Source organism: Pseudopipra pipra, chromosome 9, assembly GCF_036250125.1.
Source record: "Pseudopipra pipra isolate bDixPip1 chromosome 9, bDixPip1.hap1, whole genome shotgun sequence".
Classification (NCBI taxonomy): Eukaryota; Metazoa; Chordata; class Aves; order Passeriformes; family Pipridae; genus Pseudopipra; species Pseudopipra pipra.
Window position 1 is genome coordinate 2,267,389 of NC_087557.1, and position 21,073 is coordinate 2,288,461.

General features: G+C 42.6%; 1 protein-coding gene across 3 annotated transcripts in view; it reads right to left on the reverse strand.

Moving 5' to 3' along the window:
• The window catches only part of C9H1orf21 (chromosome 9 C1orf21 homolog), a 113,715-nt gene that overhangs the window by 82,266 nt on the left and 10,376 nt on the right, over positions 1–21,073 (reverse strand). Inside the window, exon 2 of one of the 3 annotated variants that reach the window (XM_064664071.1) lies at positions 16,394–16,483. The exons of the other annotated variants lie outside the window; for them this stretch is intronic. The gene's annotated coding sequence lies outside the window, so the exon portion shown is untranslated. The remainder of the gene's footprint in view (positions 1–16,393; positions 16,484–21,073) is intronic. 3 annotated transcript variants of the gene reach the window in all.

Sequence of the window (21,073 nt, forward strand, 5' to 3'; positions counted from 1 at the left end):
CAGGCTTTACTGTAGACAGCTCAATGACAATGTTTCACTGGGATTCAGAAAACTCAGTGAAAACGTGACAAAAAATAACTCATAAAGCTACATTGGCACTGAGATATTTTATTTCTTGCCTTCATTTCATTATTCACCATAGGACATTCTGCATACTGAATTAAAATATTAAAAAAACCTAAATCAAAACAGCCCAAAGGTTCATTTGTACTGATTTTTACAGCAAGATGAGCTATAACAGATACTCAAATTTTATTTTGGTGATCAAGATTATCTCTTGCAATCATCCTCACATACACTTTGCTCATTTTTACCAACAGTCAACTGGTCTTACAACCAGAAGGCTTCACCCTGATAGGCTGTAATTCAACAGAACTCACAAATGCTAAAAATCCCTCTTGAAGGCATAGCACCATTTCATAGCAAGTTCTAGTCAGTGGAAAACACTCAGAAGAGCTGTCATGATGTGGCATCATAACATGCAAGACAGCTCTTGCATGTTATGCCTGTCTCATTCAATAATCTCTGCTGAAAACCCCACGAGCATCTTGCACTATCAGTAGACCCATGAGCTGCTGCTCCTCTTCCCCAGTTCCTACAGAGCAGGGGATCTTGTTTACCCAGATTAATTTTTCATGCTTAGCATGAGAGGTTCCATATGCCCATCCCAATGCATTCCTTAAGAAGGAAGAATTTATATTCTTCAACAGCATCACAGTCAGCTTATGCTACCAGACAGCTCCTTGCTAACAGCCCTTCATTAAGTCTTCAGCTCAATGCTAAACTCCCCGTTCCATGAGCTGCCCTGTCAATGGATGTTTCTCCTGTAAATAAGCATCACATTTTGTACAAGGAGGCTCAATCAAAATAACAGAGCAAGGAGAACTGAAAAACAATCCTGACTGATACATGTTTACTCCCACTTCCCTGCACTGAAGGCAACAGACTCTTCCCCCTTCGATCACTTGCTGTTGGTCCCACACACCTGATCTTCACTTACCTCACAGTAAGAGACTTGAATTTCTTGTTTTCAAGAAGTATTCTGGACTGGCCTTTTAGCCTAGAAAACCTTCAGAGCAAAACTCTACATGAGTTTTATTTTTTCTCTTAGACATTTTATGGAAGTCCATTAGATGTTTCATACAAATTACCGCTTGCTGGAGGCAAAAGCCCGGCCATCTTCAGCTCCTCTAGACACCCCCACCCTTGGTTCAAAGGGAAAAACTTGTGTCTTCCAACCCTCTGAGGTAAATGAGGCAAATCTAGTACAGGTCATGACTGGGTAACTGAGCAGCAGCTGTGGGTATCTCTGAATACGTGTTTGTGTTCTCCTCTACACCCTTCCCTCTGGCATGAAAGTGTCACAAAGGTGTAAGTGCCTGTACATATATGTATGTATATATAATATATAATGCCAGTCCTTACCGCCTCCTCCCGTGGTGACAGGCTCTCCCAGCTCAAACAGATTTAACAACACTCTGTGATGGAGCTTCTGCCAGCTCATTTCCAGGGCAGAAAACATCCCTCATCCTCTTAAACATCAAAATTGCTTTCCAGAGGGGCTGGAAGGCAAGCTTTAAAACTACTTTTCTGTTAATTATCCTAACACTGTTTTTTAAAATAATTTTCAAAACTCGTTGCAAAGACTTTCCACGATTATAAAAGCTACACTTATTTATCGCCTTTAATTTAAACCTCAAGTGAGTTTGATTAATATTAATCCAAATGAGATCTCCCCCCGCCCTAAATAACACCACTGTATGGCACTTCTAAATTAAAGCAGGATATTCTGTTATCCTGCAGCTTTCCTCTGAGGAGATGTGAAGAAATGTTTGCAGGATAGGAAGGATGGGGTGGGGAAGGAAGAGCCCATAACCTCTGCAACACGTGCACATCAAGCTCCCTAAGCCAAGGGACTCGCAACGACTCGAGATGAATTTTCAGTAATCCTGGGAAACTTCATTTTTGACAGAAACAACCCAAGCCTTCAGATTTATGCAATTTCTTCTTGATGCCAAGCAACAGCCAGCAGCCTCTGCTGAGTTGTGTTCTGGTGGTTCAGGTTAAGAAAAAAACGTGAAATCACAGCAGAATTCCAGATGCCAAGCAAAGAAATTGCTGCATAACCTGTCAGGGTTATGCTCTCCACGCTGCTTTCAAGCCTGAGATTAAACGTGTAAAGTATTGCTAATACATTTAATGTCTGGCTGAGCATCACATTCTAGTGTCAAAGAAATATCTTGCAGCAGAGCAAACACCTCTGGTTGCAACAAATAATAATATGGCTTTTAATTAAAACACAGCTCTTCAGGAGCATCCGTTTGGTATCTGCTATGAAAGCGCTACTTTTAGCACTGTATCACTTGGAAGTTGTTTTGTTTGTTTGTTACTTTTTTCCATTAAAAACAAAGTATTTGTTATGCACTGACGATATCCTTATTATGCAAAACAAAACTTTTCACACTGTAAGTTACCAAAGATGTTAAAGCAGGAGATAGGCACAAAGCCTAAATGCTGAGAAACCTACAGTAAAGAATAGGTTCAGAAACCTTCAGATACTACTAATATCCTTTCTGAAATGTAGAGCTAGAGTTGGAGCTTCACATTATGGTGGATGAAAAAACATACATGAAAACTAAAATAAATAAAAGAATTTGCTCGTGCCATTCATAGAATCCCAGAATGGTTTGAGCTGGAAGGGACCTTAAAGCTCATCATGTTCCACACCCTGCCAAGGGCGGGGACACTTTCCACTAGACCAGGTTGCTCCAAGCCCTGTCCAACCTGGCCTTGAATGTGATATATCCTATCCCTTGCAGCAAATAAACTAACAGATAATTCTATCAAAACAGCAGGATAACAGTACAATTTGGAATCACAAAAAAGTATTAAAGGTTTTTCCTTGGTTTTACCCTGCTTTAAATTTTGCTCTCATCTGCTGAGCGTTTTGTTTTCCTGTTTTAGACAACAAAAGAACATGTGGAGCTTGATGGGAAGCTCTCACACAACTTCTCTCTGCACCCACAAATATTTGTCTCTGAGTGCACATACCTTGAATTTCTTTGCTTTAGTCCCTGCCAACAACAGCCCCTCCAAAAGATGATGAAATATTCACCAAGGACCTCCTCGATTCGTACCTGCTGAGACTGTAAGGCCCTAGTGGAGGTAAATTATTTACAACATTGGGTTTGAACAACCTCAAATGTCAAAGTAACTTGTCTCATTTCAGCAGTCCGGTACCAAGAGCTGTCTGACAAAGAATGCTGATGTGGGGGTGTACAGAGAAGATGAAGAGTGACTGTAGCACTGAAGGAGAGCAAATTAAAACACTGACCTCCTGTGCTAACCAAACCTACCCCAGCTTATCCCCAGTCACCCGAGGAGAAGGGAGGTCACCCTGGGATCCCAGCCCTGCTCTAGCCGAACACATCCACACCACTTCCGAGGCTCCTGAAGCACACATGGAAACAGCAGATGACATTTTTTATAATCCTTTGAGATAGTTCCTACTCTTTATTTGAATATTTCTTTAGCCTGATGCTATTTTATCATTTAGGTTTAAATTTATAACAGCTCTGGCCTGAGAGAAAGCTTCTCCAAAGCCACAGCTCACCCGAGAGCCGAACCCTGACTCCATTAACATGATTCCTGCCTTGCTCGTGATTGTTACCTGAAGAGATGCTGCTGAAGCAGATTACAGAGAAGCAGATTACAGTCTTTATACTGTAAATACCAATTCGAGTGTGTAAACAGCTGATACAAATCACTCCTTCTCTTACATACAGATGTTGTTGGCCTACAAAACATCTATCTTCTAAATACCACTAATATCTCTTATTCACCTTTTTCTCCTTGCACCTGAAAATCCCCTTCTTGGTGTCTCTGCAGCCTTTTTCACCATAGCTTTCATCATGAGCAACCTGTTCTCCCTGAAGTATCCCCACAGATACATGATGAAAGACCAACCACACCTATCCTAGCATGAGTTATGTGGTGGAATTTTTCTATAAAAATCTGCAACCCCATAAAAACCACTGTCTTCTAACACAACATGGGCAAGAGAATAATTCCAGTAGGGATTAAGGATTCCCCTTGCAAAGAATTGTATTATATCACCCAAATGTTTTACCCAAGGTGAAGAAAAACTTTGCCTTCACCAGAGAGCCCCTGCTCCAACCCTGTGCCATGAGACAGGTCTCCTGGCAATGCCACCTGAACGTGTCTGTCACTGACCCCATCAGCAGCTGCATCATAAATCCTCAGCATTCATAAAGTTCCAGGTGGGATGTCCAAACCTATTGAGAACTGCTTGGGCAAACCAGTGGAGGAGGACTGGGAGTAATATTATTCCTACCTGACTCATCTCCCACGAAAACATAGTTCGTCTGTGCATCCTTAACAGCCCAAAAAATTGCCATGCAAAAATGGAAATCTCCACTAATCCCCTGGATCAAAGAGAAGCTTAAAGCTTTAGGGATTTGGCTATCCTAGGAATGATGTTCTTAGAGAACTGTATATATGTTGGACCCCTTCGCTTCTGATGTTTTTAATGGCATTTAAAAAAAATAGTACCCCGGGTTTATCCTTTAAAATGGTGATATGCTGCATTGGAAGTCTGAGGTTTTTATACAAATTATATCATTAGTACTTGAACAAAAAGATCAAGAAAAATGTGTTGCTTTTTTCATTGTGTAAGTGCAGCTATAATTTTTAAGAAAAAGCTGGGTTTCTGCCAAGAAAAAAGCCTGTAGTAGAAATTCTTCAGGGGAAAAGCATCACGTCCTGTTCAGTTTGTAGAATCCTGAGTATTCCTGAAGGTGAGCAAAGAGCTGGGGAGCATCAGTTAAAGGTCTGAATGCTATTGCAATCCAATCAGGAAACCATAATAAGAAGAAATATTAGCAGACTTGGTAAAATGCATTTTAACATAGCATCTTAAAAAAATTATACCTTCCAGGCCCCACGATAGCACCGTTCATTCATTCTGCTTTATAAATCATCTCTTATGAGCCAAATGGTATGAAAGGAGATATTCATCAACTGCCATGAGTATAATGATCAAATGGGTGATCACTGCTGACATGTGAGGGGCACAACCTCTAAATGCAATAAAAAAGCACTTTTACTGGAAAAACCAGTGTTTGCAGAGCTGATGGAGTAAGATGCGATTCCGCAAAGATCACAGATATAATTGTACAAGAGGCATACAAGCATTTTTCAGTACATTATCTATTTTCTAAAGCAATTTGTATTTCAGGAAAAAAACCCAAAGCACACCCAAATCCCCCTTCCTTTACCAAACAGCCTGAGCTCCAACTGCAGAGCCAGCGGCGCTCCAGTTGTGAAGAGTAAACATGTAACAGGAAGGCAGAGAAGAGAATAAAAGCTCTGCACAGACAATGATAAATTGAAATTGCAAATTAAACGTCTTCTCAGATTCCTGAAGCTCCCTCAAAAGGAAGGAGTCTGAGCCCATTCAGGAACCACAACGATGGCATTTGGATTCCAGGCACAAGCAAGACATGCTCGCTGCCGGCAGTACCGGGCTGGGTGAACAAAAGGAGAGGGTGGAAAATACTACTAACTTTATAACTTTAAAAAAAAAAAAAACCAGCATTTTGGGGTTCACTATTTCCTGTATCTCAAATCCTCAGAGAAGCACAAGCCTCAGGTTCACTGGAAAACATGCTTCCAGTGTCTAAAGGGGCTCCAAGAGAGCTGGAGAGGGACTTCAGACCTGATCAAGGATTATCTTCCTTTTCTGCCTCCTCCAAAACTTTACTATGACAGCGAACCCGTATGCAAAAAATTCAAATACACACAATTTTCAACATCCCCACTCAGCATGACATCCCATAGGGCTTCCCTTGTGAGAGAAGTGTTTTAGTTCTTACAAGTCAACCAACACGCTCACTGAAGTGGCACTCCCTCGGGAAAACATTCAAATGAGCTCTCCTGTTAAATTAAAAAATAGATCTGCCTGCAGTTGTTTAACATGCACTTGAGTTCCTCTTACAACAGGGCACCCTTCAGTATTCAGAAGGAGCATGTACTCATACTATTCAATTATTTTCTTGCTAAAGAAATATCAGACCCCTGAAATGAAGGTTAACCATTTTTGATGTGCAAACACGGTGTATGAAGATATTTAGGACACCACTCACATCATTAATGAAAATATTGCATTTATATGTAGTGTATAAGCACGAAATTCAGTAAAGAAAACTGACTGCAAGCTGCAAAAGCAGGTTTAAAAATGGGTGCTATTATAATTCAGTAACATTGAAAATCCAAGTGAGGAGAAAACCCCACCACTCTTAACTCTATACAAACATTTTATTGCATGGTAGTTCTGTTGAAAATGATCTGTAATAGATGGAGGCTTGTGCATCCTTGGTAGGACTTTTTGTCTAGTAAGTTTTGACCAAGACGTTTTTCAAGACAGTGAAGACAACTTCCCTGAAGAGAGGTGGGGAATCATCTTGTTGGATCCCTTACCCTTTATATAGAAATATATATTTATATTTAATTATATATTTATATATATTTACCTCAAGCCTTTATATATCTTTTTTTTAAACCAATGAGTTCGGTTTCATGAGTTGTGACTCCAGATGAAGATGCAGAGATGTGCTTCCACAATGACACATTTATCAGTCTGCTCCAGGAAATCCTAACACCAGGATAGTTGGGATCACGGATTTATGCTCCAACCATCCTGTCCCTTGTATAAAGAATGGTTACCACAAGCTACCTGTACTGCACAGCTTGAAGCAGGACCCTCCAGTGCCAATGAAGGGATCAGAAAACTGCACCTTGGCTGTGACAGAGCAGGGCAGCAAAGGACAGGGAAAACATCCTGTGACAGAGGGATCTGCTCTTCCACAGGCCAGGAAGAGAAAGGCCGTGTAATCTTCATAGAGCACAATTTGAACACAGTCAGAGAAAAAAAATAATTGTGTTGCTTCAAATCAATTGGGAAAAATGTCAATAAGGCCAATTATCAGTGCTTTGGTAGGCTTCCAATCCCAAAAAGGAAGTAAAATCTGCCTCTTTTGTGTGTATGTGTTTTGTTTGTAAGTAATGGAAGGAAAACACTTCTATTAAAAAGAGAAAATAAATTGTTATAGTTCTCACTACCAGCCTTTGCTTTCTGCCACTCGTGAAAAGCAAGTTCCTGTGTATGGTACCATTGGAGTGCACTGGCAGTAAGAGATTTCACTGCCACACTCCAGACTGAGCAGCACTGCCAGGCAGGTCAGTGCCATGGGAATGCAAGGAGCTCCTTCCCAAGGCTCTGGGCAGATAAGCAGGACAAGGTACTCCATTCCTCAGCACCTGGCCCCAGAAGGACAAACACTCACACAGTTACTAAAACAGGGACTGGAAGTGTGTGCAGTTGTTCTGCCTTTTGCTGCTGGGAAAGCTGCATTCACAACTGTCCGCAGAAACAGCATCTCCAGTGCTTCCCTAATTCTTGTGCTTGAAAGGAAGAGTTTCAGATGACAGCAGAAGAGAAGAGATCGATAATGGGAAGCAAAAATTTAGTGGAAAATAATTCAAACGCGACACTGTTAATTAATTAAATACGCAAAGTACTTCCAGAAGCAGCAAGGGATAAAGGAAAAAAAGCCAAATGCTCCATCTATTGTAAACAAGTGTGAACACAGAGAATAAATATATCTGCCTTCCAAACTGGAATTTGACTTTCTAATCCCTTCTCCACAGATTTCAGATTCGCTTCTTTTTTAAATACACATTCTGTGAAGGATGTCTCTGCAAAACTGAGACAAGAAGTAAATATTTCAGCATTTAGAAAAGAAACAGGGAAAACTGTTTGTTGTTCAAGACTCCTTGAAGTCCTCAGAACACAGCAAACAGCTTATGCTCCTGTTTAATATAAAGGATTTACCAGGATGTCAGTAAATAGTGTTCCTTGTTACCAAACAGGCAGCAAGCTCAGAACAATTCCAGGCACAATTCATAGGGTTTCAGATAAGAAAGGAGGAGTTGAACGGTTTAAATCAGCTTGTGGAGGAGAGAAGAGAAAAGGAGAGAGCAGTATTCAATGTCATTATTACTTGAATATCTGTAGGAAGTAGGAGTAGCATGGGAAAGAATCCCACTGTGCTGGACACTGTGTAAACACGAAGCAAGGGCAGTCTCCTCCAAAGAGCCTGTCATTAAAGCAGAAAACAGAAGATAAACAAACACCAGCACAAGGTCACACTGAAGACAATTTGCAACTCCTACTCAAACTAATTTTACTTCTATAGAACACACTGAAAAACTCAAACCAGGTTCAACAAGGAACACTATGACTGCTATCATCCAGACCTTATAAAATGCTGCCTGTTCCAGGCATCAGGACCAGTTTGCAGAAGATGGAGGGAACCACGCAGAAGATGGAGGGTACCACAATTCCCATCCTTACACAGGGGCAAAACCAGACAACTAAAAATAATTGCAGTGGGTTCCAGACTAAAATAGATCAGCCTCAGGCCCTGAACACAAGGAATCACCCCCAGCTCCAAAGAAGGTGTCCTGGTTTAGGCTGGAAGAGAGTTAATTTTCTTCTTAGTAGCTGGTACACAGCTGAGTTTTGGATTCAGCAGGAGAATAATGTCGGTGTTTTAGTTGTTGCTGAGCAGTGCTTACCCCAAGTCAAGGACTTCCCAGTGTCCCAGGCTCTGCCAGTGAGGAACTGCACTCCAGGAGGGAGCATGGCCAGGGCAGCTGATCCCAAATGGCCAGGGGGATATTCCAGACCATGGAATGTTATGTCCAGTGTGCAAACTGGGGGGAGCTGGCCAGGAGGGGCTGATCACTGCTGGGGCTGGGCATCAGTCAGTGGGCAGTGAGCAACTGTGTTGGGCATCACTTGACTGTCTTGGGTTGTATTCCTCTCTTTTTATTATCTCTCTTTTCATTACAATATTATTATTATTATCATCATTATTCCTTTATTTCAAGTATTAAAGTGTTCTTATCTCAACCCACAGATTTTACCTTTACCTGATTCTCCTCCCCATCCCTCCAACCTATTAAACCACGACAGGTGGTTTATACAACCACATCTACTCACTTGGGGCCGATGCAGCAAACCTGTAGCATCAGCAAAACATGTCATGCTCATGGACAAAACTGATACTCGGGACACTGCCAGGCCCCTGGCATGAGCAGCTTCATGGGAAAAAGGGAGTAAGCCTTTTGGGGGGAGTTTTATGGGGAAAAGGGAGACGTGGATAGATCAGGATAAGTGTTATATATACAAACTGACAAGGAGAGACACGCAGTGATTGACGCTGTATATAATAAACACAACTGGTAAGAGTCTAGACAGGCTTTCAGTGTGTAAATATCAAGTTATATGAAACATGCTGGAGGGGACTTGCAGCAACCTCTAATTTAAAGATTCTACCTGAAGTTTAAAAAAACGTAGCAATACCCTCCCTGACTCCTTCCCCAAGCAGATTCTGCTGATTTGCCTAACTAGACAAATCAGATAAAGCCTGTGGTTTATAAATACCTTTCAAGTTTATTCTCAATAGGTAAATTGAGAAAAACTATTGCTTTGGGTTTTTTTTTCCTTGAAGAAAAAGTGGGTGAGGGAGCAGAGAGTCCCCTTTCCCTTGATCCCTCACCTTTCCCCTTCTTCCTTCTTCATTCTCCCAGTGAGCTACAAAACTGTGTTGTGCCCAGCACCATCACTGTCCTGCCCAATGCACACAGGATGGCTGTTATTTTCCCCCTGAGAACAACATGAAAATAGTTTCCCATTGCGTTGTTCCCAAACATTTTTGCCTAAATTATTAAAACACAACGTTAACTGCTCCTGCCACAACCCTTCTGCTCTGCAAACGCTTCCCACAGAGGACAACTGAACCATCAATCCTTTATAATCTCTCCAATTTCAGAAATACTCTGCAAGTATCAGTATTGCCCTTAAAACTCCTCACGGGCTTTGGGATGGGCAGCAACGCCAGAAGATGCCTACACTACATAAAGTGCTGATTAAAGTTAAATAAAAGATCTAGCAGTCTGAAATGGGGGTTTGATCTTTCACTCAATGAAGTGACCCCCCAACATGACCCTGGCTGAACACAGGGAGGAGAACTGCAGAGGGATGAGGAGAACTGTATCAAGAAAACTCAAATGGTAAGAGAGACAGATGGTTCCTCTCAAATCATTCCTCTTGGGGGTGAAAATAAACTACTGTTTTTCTGCTGGATGCAAAGCCATCAGGTGTAACCCACCTGTCTCACAAGAGTGACCTCTCTGTGCCTCCACATCTGCAATGCTCCACCACAGAGCATAATGAAATATGGACAAAACTGGATACTTTCCCCACACAGCCTGCTCTTTGGGCCAATTCCTTCTGAAAAGCTGCTTTTTTAGCCCTTCTTTTAAAGAAAAAACTCAGATAATGGAGATTTTTGCAGACCCACGTGGAAAAGCTGAAATTGCTTCAGGAGGCTCCCCAATGGAGAAATACCAATACAACAGTGAGTTTTTAACAACAAATCTGAATCCCATGAAGAAAGTTACTATTTTAGGCAACTTAATACTTTCCCCCTCCTTATCAGAATAGTACTGATTTTCTTTTCAGCCAAAGCACTTCAAACACACACATACTTCCACCACAACAACTTGAGGGCTCAAAGTTACACATGTGCCAAGAGGGTCTGGTGGAAGATGACCAAAACTACCAGCAAAGGCTTTTGGACCAGCAGTGAAGTGACTGGCTTGCTACAAGTACTTCCATGGCCTACTGTGGACCAAAAGCAGCACTACATGTTTATTTTATTAAAAATGAGTTCATTTATCTTAAATATGTCTGACATCACCATCATTCAACATCAGATGCCATTCTCCAGCTCTGGTCTCCTCCCCTCCTTCGGGCTTCCAGTAAAATTAGACCTTGAATTAAACTTCCAGTAAAATAATTACAGTTGGCAGGTATTTTTCAACACTGATTTGGAAGCCAAGAAACCAAAGCAAAACAAAACAAAATCAAGTCAAGCATTACTCAACTTTTCTCAGAAACAACATGTTCTGTAGATCAAGAATTTTCACTGGTGGACGGTTTTGCTCTACCACTATTTCGCATGCCCTATGAACTTCACAAAAGCACTGGCCGGGTAGCTTAAAAAATTTTCCTATGATAAAAGAGGGAAAAAAGTCTTAAGTCCTTCAAAACAACAACAGCAAAAAAATGACAACAGAGAGAAAAGAACCTCCTCAAAACCAATGGACATTTTTTGTGGAGAAAACAACAAAAAGAAAGAGAAAAGCAAAAAGTACCAACAACTCTTTTCAAAGCACATCTTCCACTAGCCTCTGTGGGAAAAGGACTGGCTTTGGAAGCTTTCCGGAAATCCACAATTTAAGAAGAAAAGGCACCATCTCAGTCCCCTGTCCAAGAGATGGACACTTGTGGCTGGACAGGAAAATACTGAATTTACCTCCTCAATCTTCTCCACAGCTGATAAGGACACGGCACAAATCGGTACTCACAGTTTCTGCACTACGTAGGATACTTTTATTTAAATTCAAGTAATGTCAATTCTCAGTGAGGCAACCCAAATCTGCTGCTCCATTTTTACTGGCAGCTATTTTATTACAGAAAGCTCCCTTGTCATCAGTTGGTAACCATTAAATCATGTTGATCTTCATAGCATTCTCTTGTTAAAATTTTGTGAACCTAGGGGATACACCATTTCTAATACATAATTTCATAGCTTCCCATATGTTTGCTATCATTCTCAACGGTTCGTTTCAAATTTGTTAGAAAAGGTTTATGCAGTACAAGACTTCATCCTAATTTCTACCATAAAATCACAGAATCGTGGAATCCCAGAATAGTCTGGGTTGGAAGGGACCCTAAAGTCCATCCTGTTCCAACCCCCTGCCATGGGCAGGACACCTTCCACCAGACCAGGTTGATCATGCTGCATCCAAAAGGAGTCCTACATGTATCTGTGGAGATCTTTAGGAAATCCTTCTTCATGGGACCAGACCAACATCAAAAACCAGAAGGGACATGGGCTGAGTGGTTTTATTTCCAAGCCTTTTGGTTAAACACCCTCCCTTCTCACATACCACCTTTGGGATCTCTCTGCTCAGAGACACAGGTGCCCATATCCCACAATTTGGCTTTTCTTCGCTTGGAGCCAAGCACACAAACCCACCGTGCTCACAGCCCCCACGCCTGGAGCAGGATCCCCGAAGGACATTTCCTTCTAGGAAGAAATTGCCATAGTAAAGCTGCTTCTCACCCAGACAACCTTTTCCAAAAGGTCTGGAGTTTTGTGCTCAAGGGTTTGTTTTCTTTTCAGTCAAAATGTGAAACCAGAAAACAGCAAAAAAGATGACGTGATGGCCCTGTCTCAGATTCCTCACATCCAGAACCAAGGCTGGCACTGTTCTCAGCATTCACAAGACGCCCTCCTTCCTCCCGAACCTTCACGGTGGACTCACTAACCGTGCCGGACTCATTTGAACATGGAGAAAGGACATCACTCCTTCTTGGCATTATGCTGCTCTTGAAGAGGAAAATGTTAGTGCCACATGGAAGAGTCAAAAACAAAAAGTGCATCTGTGTTGACCCCCTGGCACCCACCCAAAAGGAACATGGCAACATGCGATGAATCAAGACAGTCCCCTCAAGCCCTGGGGTCAGGCTCTGTGCTCTGGTCAGGCCGTAAAGCAGTACCAGACTTTCACATCCCAGGCAACATTTCACCATGTTCTGTTTTTCTAGCAATTCCATGGGGGAATATTATGAAAAAAATGAACATCACTCTAACAATTTGCACAATATCTGGGGAATGATAGAAGGGGAAAAAAATAGGGTTGAAGGAAAAAGCAGCAGCTTTCACATGCAGAAGCACCACACAGAGGAACCAGTCCTTCACATCATTTCTAAGCAGCCTCCATCACCACCATCACTTTCTTTTGCATGCAGATGATATGTTAACAAGCCCTTTAGATAATTTAGTCCATATATACTCTGTAGGTGTTTGCTAAAACACTAATGCCATTATCCAGTCAACACAACGGGCACACTTTCTACTTCATTGCTTTAAAAAATTGTTAAAGAGGTCACAGAAAAATCTTACAAGGGAGGGAACTCCATTTTCAGAAGTATTTTAAGTCAGTTCACCTCCAGTTTATTCTTCACCAGAAGCAAGGCTGCCACCAGAGAGCCGTTTCCTCCTGGCATTGCTAACTCAGCACTCACTTCATTCCCACACTTTATCATTCCCTTTCCTGTTTTTGTACTCATTGCTGCCTTGAGAGGACGATGAGTAGGGGCAGGAGGAAAATCGAGATGGGAGCCCTCGGCTTTCTGAGTGGCCACCTCAGGAAGTGAAGCATTTAACAAACACACTGAAACGCTGATCTTTAATTTTCAGGTCATTTAGCCAAAGATGTGACGTGCAGAAAGGAAAAAGTGATGTCCTAACAACTCCTGAGGTTTCAAAAATAACAATCCTGTCCATCCAGAGAATCATACCTAGCACTTCTTTCTCTATATATACCTACACCACTTCTTTCTCATCCCACATCTTTAAAAAATTCAGGATTTTTAACAAAAAGTGAACAAGGTTTGACTGCAAACATCTTTTGCCAGGATAACTCTCAAAATTGCCTAAAGGCTTGAGATACTCAGGTGCTTTAACCAATAATTGAACAGGACATTGCATTTTGTCGGTGGCTCTGAGACCTTTGTCAGTGCTTTTTTTCCCCCACATATACACAGTGAAGATGATTCTGGAGATGAGTCACTACTGAAACAACAGAATAAACTCCCATGAAATGCTGTGAGGTTTGTGTTTAAAATTCTCCAGCTCCTTTTTTGGAGCACTTGGCAAGGCTCTGGCAAACGCTCCTCCCACAGAAATCAAGCAGTGATTTTATTTGTCAGTGAAATACATCTAGAAGTGCTTAAATATTCATTTTAGTCTCCACTTATCTTCTGCCTCAAGCCTGCTCCCTCACAAAGCTGACAAAGGAGAACGGAAAGCCACAGAGAGCAGAGGAACTGCTGACATGAAAAACACAACCAAGACAGGTTTCCAAAGCTCCAGCCCACAGGAGATGCTTGAGCAGACTTGCTGCTGTAGCTGCATCCTGATTCTGAAGATCACCTTAGACGAAATGGTTGAATATGTACAATGTTAGAACATGGTTTAGATTGACTTTCACCTCTCACAAGTTCAGCAGCAACATCTTTTGGCTAAAGGCCAATTAACACATTTAAATGGAGGGTGAAAATGCAAGTTAAAGGTCAGCGAGGCTTTGGTGCTAAGCAGCCAGCAGAAACCAAGCCTAAGCCCAGCCCCACTGTTGCCATGGTCTGTCTGCACCACACCCACCTGCTCTCCAAAAATCCTTACAGACCTCTACACGTTTCCTTAGACACCATCACCAGAATAATTATAACAATCCAATTCAATCTGCACATAAATCACTAATTAACTCAGAACATGCAAAAGGTACCTAACCTGGAATTGGAGCAGTGTCCCTGTCTGTCACCAACACTAATCTCAGGGTCATCAGGGGACACTGGCACTTACAGCTGTCCTGCAATCTGCCCTACTGTACCTGCATAGGTCCTATTACTTACTTAATTACCCTTATTACCTTCTCGCTCTCTACAACTCCGACAGGAGGGTGCAGCCAGGTAAGGATTGGTCTCTTCTCCTTGGTAACAAGTGACAGGACAAGAGGAAACGGCCTCAAGTTGCACCAAGGGAGGTTTAGGTGGGATATTAGGGACAATTTCTTCACTGGAAGGGTGATCAGGCATTGGCACAGGCTGCCCAGGACAGTGGTGGATGGAGTTCCCATCCCCGGAGGGATTTACAAGACCTGTAGATGGGGCACTCAAGGACATGGGTTAGTGGTGGCCTTGGCAGTGCTGGGGGAACGGCTGGACTTGATCTCAGAGGGCTTTTTAAACCTTAATGATTCTATGATTCTATTCAATAAACATCATTATTATTAACGTTACAAATACCCCTGGACACCTGTCCCTTTGATCAGGGTCACTTTTCAGAGGCGTGTGCATTTACACCATTCCTGCTCCACACCTGCCCAGGGTACATCATCTCCTTTGAGGCAGCAGGGACTGGGAGCAAGCAGCATGAAGAGTGACACAGGTATGGCAGCACTCAATGCTTTGTGCAAGTCATCTTACCCAGAGGGTTTAGCACAGCCCCTGGTAACGGGGGAGCAGCAGAAGTGGGTGGGAGCTGCAGATGGGCAGCCACAAACCCACACCCACGTGGTGCGCAGCAGATGGCCATCCACCACTGCCTCTGACTCCCAAACACCATTTCCTAGCACTAGAGAGCAGCAGTTTCTGTGATGAAAAAAATGTTTATACACACATGCACACAAATAATCAGTGCTTCCCATTCACTTCAAACAGAATTCACAGAAGCAGGACCTTTATTAAAGGTCTTTTCTTATATGCTTGCCTTTGTCTTTTGTTTTGTATCCTTGTTCATGTTCACATCAAATGAATAAAAATACATTGTAGTTGGTTTACAAAGCATTCTCTTATAAAAAAAGCTGATGTGGACCCTGAGATTAGCTCAGTTGGTTAGAGCATGGTGCTAATAACACCAAGGTTGTGGGTTTGATCCCTGTATGGATAATTCACTGGACTCGATGATCCCTGTGGGTCTCATCCAGCTCAGAATATTCCGTGATTCTGTAACTTGTTTGAAAGACAAAAACACAGAAAAGAAACAGCGGAGTTCTTATCATGGACTAGACCCACACTTGTTCAATTGCATGCCCAGAACAAAGGCATGACTCAATCTGCAAATCCTACACAGACATTTTTGTCATATAAACTGGCAGCAAACCTCAGCCAAACCTAGTGGGCATTAAAAGTGAGGAGGGGACTTTGAGGGATGGCATGGGGTCCCAGTATTCTCACTCAACTCAAAGAACAGAGGCATTTTGGGTGACTGGACATTACAAACCCTTAGTGCTTAGAGTCCCTGGCTGATCACTTCAGTCGTTACAGGCTGCCCTCAGCCAAGGCAGGAATCTGATGGAGAACATCAGATTACTATAAAAGTTACATTTGGACTAAAAAATAGTATTCTGATTGGCTGTGCATAGATGAGTAGAAAACATGAGGAAAAATGCTATTTTGCAGACTTCGGGGGAAAGAAGTGAAATCTTAAAAAAATTGACCAACTCTAAAAGTAAATTAATTTTTCTGCTGGCTTAAAAGAGACTAAAAATAAGGATGTTTCACCAAAACAAATTATTAAGTGTATAAACATGAAAAGGAGTTTTCCCTCCAGCAAGCACTTGTACACCACAACACTCAAGGAGCAAGTGCGCTCACAGCATGCTCCAAATTCACTATTTCAATTAGACAGTCAGTCCCTTAACAGATGATAATCCATCATTCCTCAGAGATTGCAGGAATACCAGCACTTCTTTTGGCACTCATCTGAGAGGAAGATGAGAAAACAATGTAAAGAAATGAAGGACAGGCAACACCCCTCTCCCCCCCAAAAAATTTTTTTTAATTTGACATTAAACTTAATTATATTCCTCTGCTTTCCAGAACTGTTGTTATCCAATAAGCTCAGCAGAGGATGTAAGAAACAAATAAAGAAGCAACTCCTTCTGCAGGAGGCCTGCAGTGGAATCCCCCGATCCCCCAAGCCATCCTAGGCAGACCTCACAAGCCCATACAAGACTTTGAAGATGAGCTGAAAATGCAGAATTATTCCCAACAACTGCATTCTGTTGGACTAAAGATCCACTTCATCCTGCACTCAAGAGAAACCAAGGTTACCTGGGAAGGGGTGTAGGAATACAGATCAGGTCAAGGTGAAACCACCACGTAATGCTCTCTACTACACCAACCCAAATACAGGGGTAACTTTTTCCTCTTCAATTCAATGTGCAACTAAAGTTGTAGTAAGTGCAACACAGCAAGTCAACATGGATTGATCATCACTGCACAGGGCTACTTACTGGGTTCCCCTGTCCATTCCCCTGTTCCCCACTCACCCTTGGTTGCTCCTCCATACCTTGTGAGCCTTGGGAAGCCAATCCCCCCGCCAAAAGACAAGACTGTGCTTTCCAAAACAACACCTGATCTCATCTGGAGTTTCCTTGCACCAACATAACACAATTAGTAATGTGCTGAAGGGAAATTTAAGAAGAGCAAACTAAAACAGGAAATGGTGTTAGCGCTGGCAAAGAGGAAGCTCCATAGTAAATCATTTTAATTCTTAAGTGAAGTTAACCAAGGAATTTCTTAAGAACTTTTTAGAAACTCTTCAAAATGTTAAACCAATAAAGAGGACCCCCACAAAACAACTGTCTGTTGCCTAAGACTTTGCAGATACCGCACACATGAACTTTCCCTCTCAAAACCAGCACTAAAGCATTTCTTCCTGGATACGAAGCCCTACTGCAGCAGGCACAGTGCTCCATTACCTCTGCTGGCCTACAAGCCAGCTCCTGTCCTTTGGTGTCCTGCCAGGACTTCTCCTGTCAAATATGCTGTGTGCCAACACAAGCGGCAACACGAAACCCCGCGGAAATTCATGCTGGTTTGGCTCTCGCAGGTCACTGCGTAACACGAGACAGCATGGGTGGTGGACACAGAACACAAACACAAACAAGCCTCCATGCACAAAGCAGGACCTTTAACCAGGAGAAGCTACTGGAATCAGGAGTCACTGTATTCCCACAGCCGGTGCTTGCGGGGTCGGCCGCTGTCCCCTTTCCCAACACCGTGTCCGTGCCATGATGAGACTGTGATTTCTTCCCTCAACCCCCATCCCAGGTTCAAGAAGTGAAGGTTCATCTGTAAAACTTCATCCGTAGCCTTAGTCCTCCCCCCAAAACACACAATCAATTAGCTATATTTAAGGTGTCATAGTGAAATGGATTTTAATCAAATACAATTTCTTTTTTTCCTCTTGCTGTTGCTTTGCTTTTTATGTACTTACCTGCTTGTCTGGCTTGCAACCAAATACCAGAATACAAACCAGCACAGCTGAGAACTGGGCAGCTAACACAAGTAGTGATTATTATGCCATAACACCAGTTATCTAATTGCTTTGTGGTAGAAAGAGACATGGTTTAGGGGACAAACAAGGGGTACAGCCAGAGATCAGAATAAATACTGCTCTAAAGTGAAGTATTAACATATCCACCTGGAAAAGATGACAGGATTATCATTAAAGCACATTAAACAAAATCACTGCAGTTCACAACTGGAATATTTACAAGCTTTTTGGCTGATCTTTAGTATTTCAGAGTTGTAGAAATACCCTAACTGGAGACCAAATTCTTTCTTTCCTCTTCTGTCTTGCCCATAGCTTGTGCTGCTGCTCAGCATGGTTCAAGTGATGAATCTCCTCGCTGAATCCAGCCCAACTATATGTCACCCATTAAAAGAGAAGGGTGCACAAAGAGGAAAAGCAACACAAAGCCCAACACCCTCCATCACAGCCTACAGATATCAGCTCTGGCCCTCAGCTCTCACTCAGAAAGCTTTTATTCATAATACACACCATATGAAGACCAGGAGGAGGAAGCATTTGATCATTTCTGCCCTCTGACCATCCATCTTGAGATAGCAATGCAAAGCACACGTGTGCCCTTGCACAACTTCCTTTTCACCAGCAAGAACCTTTTGGTTTTGTTAGTCCATGTCTCATTTTCTCCTGTTCACGTTTCCAGCCTTGTGCCATCAGCCGTTTAGCTCTTCCCATTTCATCTCCAACCCTCCACCTTGACACCTCTCTGTTCAATACACTCAAGAACACACTGTTCCCACTTCCCAGGTCATTATTCTTCTTCTCGATACCAGCTCTGGATGGTGACCACCAAGATACAATACCCCAGGCCCTGCTCCTACCCTAAACTGAAAAGAATCAGCCAATATGGAATTCCAACAGCCAGGACGGACAGGGCTTGGATCAACCTGGCCGAGTGGAAGATGTCCCTTTCCATGGCAGGGGGGTTGGAATGAAATGAGCTTTGAGGTCCCTTCCAACCCAAACCATCCTACAATTCTATGAATACCTCCTTTGCCAGGCATCATGGTGGCCAACTATTATTCTGAACTTCTTTTTCAACACTGATTTTCAGCCCATGCTAAACCCAAGGTGCCTGCAAGCCCCAGTCTGTATGAGGGAGGTAGGGACTGTAGGAAGGGATGGGGGGAGTTGAATTTGGGAAACAACCAAAAGCCAGGTGTGCAGGGGAGCCGTACATCTTCTAAAGAGGACAACCAGAAAGACGGGTTATCAGCTTATTTTCTCCTTCCTCACATCTATGATCACAGTAATGCAAAGCCACAAGAATCCTTCTTCTACAGCATTTAACAGTATTAAAAACCACTGTGCCTCTAAACTTTCAGAAGCTAAATCCTAGACTTGCTAAGCTCAACAGCAAAATTCTCTGTGACCTCAGCAGTACCCAATGTCAGCCCCAGCGTACCGAACACAAGTGCAAACATGGGCTAAACTAATCTGTGCCGATATTTACATAAATTTCCCTATATGTAAACAAATTAACATAGTCACAATATTTGATTGTACTTCTGTCTTCCATGACCAGTGAGTCAGAACTGCTGTTTATAGTCATTAGCAATACAACCCTGCAGTCAATCAGCACTGTCTTCACCCTGCGGAGGCGGCTGAAGCTCCAAAAAACCATCAGGAAATTGGGATGCACACCCCAGCTCCAGGACTGAACTGGGAGCATTAGTACTTGTCACAGGCAGCAATAGGAAATACTCCTCTTCAGAACTCTGAACTTAAAAATAGTATTTGAAAAGCAAATCTGTTATGAGAACAGAATTAAGCTACCGAGCTTCAAGTTGATCAAAGGATTTCTAATCCAGATTTCACTGTTAAAAAAAAAACAAACAACAAACAACAAAAAACAAACCACCAAAAACACTTCAAAGCTGAGAAAAGGTACCTGTTTTTTCTTTCCTGATAGCAAGGCACAGATTGAGCTCAGAGCTCCACCACAAAGACATGGTTGCAGCTGCAAAGAGCCTGGATGGGCAACTCCAGTTGCAGCAGCTCCACAGCTCCTTGGGAAAAGGTCTCCCAGCTCCCATCCCAGTGCACCATTCATGATCCCATGCCATTCTTCTCCTACTCCAGCAATATCTGGAACCATGCATGTTTTTTCCCCCTTATCACATGCTTTGAAGCCATTTTTCCGGTGCAAGTTTGTTCTCTTTTTCCCAATATTCCCTAAAACTTTTCCTGCAGGTACTCATTTCATCCAAGCCTTTCCAGTAGAGATCTATAACAAAGCAGCAAACAGGACAGAAAGCAGGGGAACTGCCAAGGACAGATACACCAAGGGTTCACTACTACATTTCCAGGTAAGCATAACGAACAACTTCAGGTCTGAGGTGCTGCACCTTTGACTGCTGTAATTTCCATCAGGTTTAAACTCTGCCCTGAGTACCCCCAGTGACTAACCCGATACTTGAACCTACTAGACCTGGTGGCTAATGACCAGGTAGGAATGATGAACTAGAAACCGGAGAGCCAGCCTGCCATCCCTGTCACCAAGAGGCATACGCTACCTCAAGGGTGAAAATCACTCCCATCTTCTGTTTTCCATCTCTTCTTGGACATTCAAATGGAGATACAAAACCAGTCTTGTGGTCTGATGATACAGAAAGGTCCCTGCATCTCCTCCAACACTTTTTTTTCCCCTCAATACTGAGGGGAAATACCAGGTCAGCATTCCCACAGGCAGCACCTCAGCTCAGTTTGCACTTGCAAGAGACCTTATGGATATGGAGCCTAACTCAGAGTCTGACTTTACTGCCACAGAAGCAGCAGACTGAAGCTCACACGCTACTTGAATTTTTACACCCAGCCACGGTCAGTATTTTGAAAGCAATAAACTATTTCAATACAAAACACAAGTCAGGCACGTTCATGAGCTGTTGTGGGAGCTGGCAGGCGATAAGGAACGGAAAATTATACACAAGGAAGAGACAAATGGGAAATTGAACACCTAAAAAAGCACAGAGGTCACC